Genomic DNA, 2,282 nt, shown 5'->3' with positions numbered 1-2,282 from the left:
AGCAATGCAACCTTCTGGTCGACTTTTGTTCTGAACATAAGACTTCAAGGTGCCCAAGTACCTTAGAAGAAATATGATATCATAAGACTTCAAGGTGCCCAAATAAAGTAATAAATATTAAGATTATTAATTTAATTCAGAACACATACCTTTCAATAGGATACATCCAGCGACAATGGACTGGCCCTCCAATTTTTGCCTCGGTGGCCAAATGGATAGATAAATGCACCATGATAACAAAAAAAGATGGTGGAAAGATTCTCTCAAGTTGACAAAGTATAATAGCAATCTCCTTCTCCATGTGGACTAAATCTTCAACACAAAGGACTTTAGAGCACAACTTTCGAAAGTACCTACTCAATTTAATCAATGGAGAGCGGACTGCCTTGGATAATGTTTTTCTCAAAGCTATTGGCAACAACTGCTGCATCAAAATATGGTTATCATGGCTCTTAAGTCCATAAATTTTGGTCGGCTTCACTTTCACACATCTAGATATATTAGCTGCATACCCGTCCGATACCTTCACTTTTTTTACCACTTTACAAAAAATTTCTTTTTCCTTCCTGTCCATTGTAAAGCAGGCTGGAGGCAAATAAAATCTACCATTTTCTTTCTCAACTGGATGAAGTTCTGGCCTTATACCCATGTCACGTAAATCACAGCATGTGGCGGCCCCACTTCTCCCTAAGGCGAACCAAAGGGTTGGCGGGTCGCCTGCCTAGCTCTCGCTAGGACTCACGCACTCTAGTAACTAATTTCACCAAATATAAATCGAAAATAAACCTTACTTCTCGAGCAAGTCACGTACTTAAATAATTCATACAATTCAACTTATACAGCCCAAAACACAATTCCAAGTACCAACGAAAACGTCGAGCTTAGTATACTTATATTCAACTTAATTTACAATTTAAAGTTCCTAATCCAGGGCACAGAAGCACCACAGGATTCACATTTTCCCAAAAACACAAAAATCATCCAAAAGATACTAACGTTTCCAAAAATACAATTACAAAAGTGGGCATTCAAAATATAACATTTCTGTTCTAGTTCTCCAAGACTTCATGCATTTCAGAACCTGTCAAGGAAAACAATTTGGAAGGGATGAGCCAATAGCTCAGTGGTGCCTCGAAACATGCAATTCACATAAGGCAATTTAACAAGTACAAATAGACAAGTAAGCACTTAACAATTTAAGAAAGCGAAATAACATGACAAGAAAAGGATACGGGGCTCTCAGGAGCCAAAGTCCACGCACTTGATCAGAAAATTTATAGTAGTTGACACTCCGTCAACTTTCACTACCTAAACTCCATGTAGACATTTTCCTTAATCTACACATCTCCTAGCAACGTCTTCCCCCTTATTTTCGGGCCCGACTCCAACACGAATATTGCAAGCACTTTTACCAAGACGGCAGAGAGGTACCTCCCACTCTAATAGAGCGTGGTACGTGCATCCGTTTGGTTTATTTAGTCGACGAGACCACGCTCCAATCGACATTGCAACACTTGTACTTGTGGCATTTCACGCAATCACATAGCATATAACATTTCATGATATCTCTAGCAAGTACTTTTAACAAGTCGTTCAACTAGCAGTTAAACACGATTCATGCAAGAGACACTCACCTCAAGTGAAGTGTCTAGAATTCCAAACTTTGATCGAGATTGTGCTCTTCACCAACTCCTAAAATCATACAAATAATTCACATAAATTTCCACTTTTGAGTTGGCGAATTTAACTCGAGTCAACTAGCATTTAATTTCACTCAAAAATCCCAAACTAGTATTAATCGTTTTCTCAAAGGATTTAAAGTGAAATCCACAAATCGAGTGAAATTAAATTTTGAGGTTTTTTTAAAACCCAAAAACTTGCTAAATTCGTCAAATATTCCAACATCCAAATTCTAGAATCATATAAGTCATTTAACACCAATTTGGTGTCACAAGTTGAGAAAAATCACATTTAAACCATTTAGAGGAATTTTCCCCTCAAATTTTTCCCAAACATATCTTGAGAAATTCCTTTAAGAGGCAATCATATAAACCAAGTAAAACTAGTCGTTAGAATTTCTATAAAATAGAAACTCCTTAAGTTTGCCAAATTCCACGACCAACTTAGTCCAATGATTTTCATGAAGGCAAAAACTTGAATTTTTAGGAAAATTTCCAGATTTGACAAATTCCTCAAAATAGGGCATTTGGTCTAATAAAATTCAAGGTTATCAACTCAAAGTGGACCTAGTAACAACGGTTAATGCTAGAAAACATTTTCGG

The 2,282-nt window shown here is 36.9% G+C and overlaps 1 long non-coding RNA gene across 1 annotated transcript; it reads right to left on the bottom strand.

Moving 5' to 3' along the window:
• Positions 1–957: 957 nt before the first annotated feature.
• LOC113708775 (uncharacterized) lies at positions 958–1,713 on the bottom strand. Its single transcript, XR_003452491.2, has 2 exons — positions 1,635–1,713; positions 958–1,081 (listed from the first exon to the last, which is right to left on the bottom strand). It is a non-coding gene; the product is annotated as an uncharacterized lncRNA (long non-coding RNA).
• Positions 1,714–2,282: the final 569 nt, after the last annotated feature.

This window comes from Coffea arabica, chromosome 1c (assembly GCF_036785885.1).
Source record: "Coffea arabica cultivar ET-39 chromosome 1c, Coffea Arabica ET-39 HiFi, whole genome shotgun sequence".
Lineage (NCBI taxonomy): Eukaryota > Viridiplantae > Streptophyta > Magnoliopsida > Gentianales > Rubiaceae > Coffea > Coffea arabica.
This window is presented reverse-complemented; position numbering and strand designations above follow the sequence as displayed.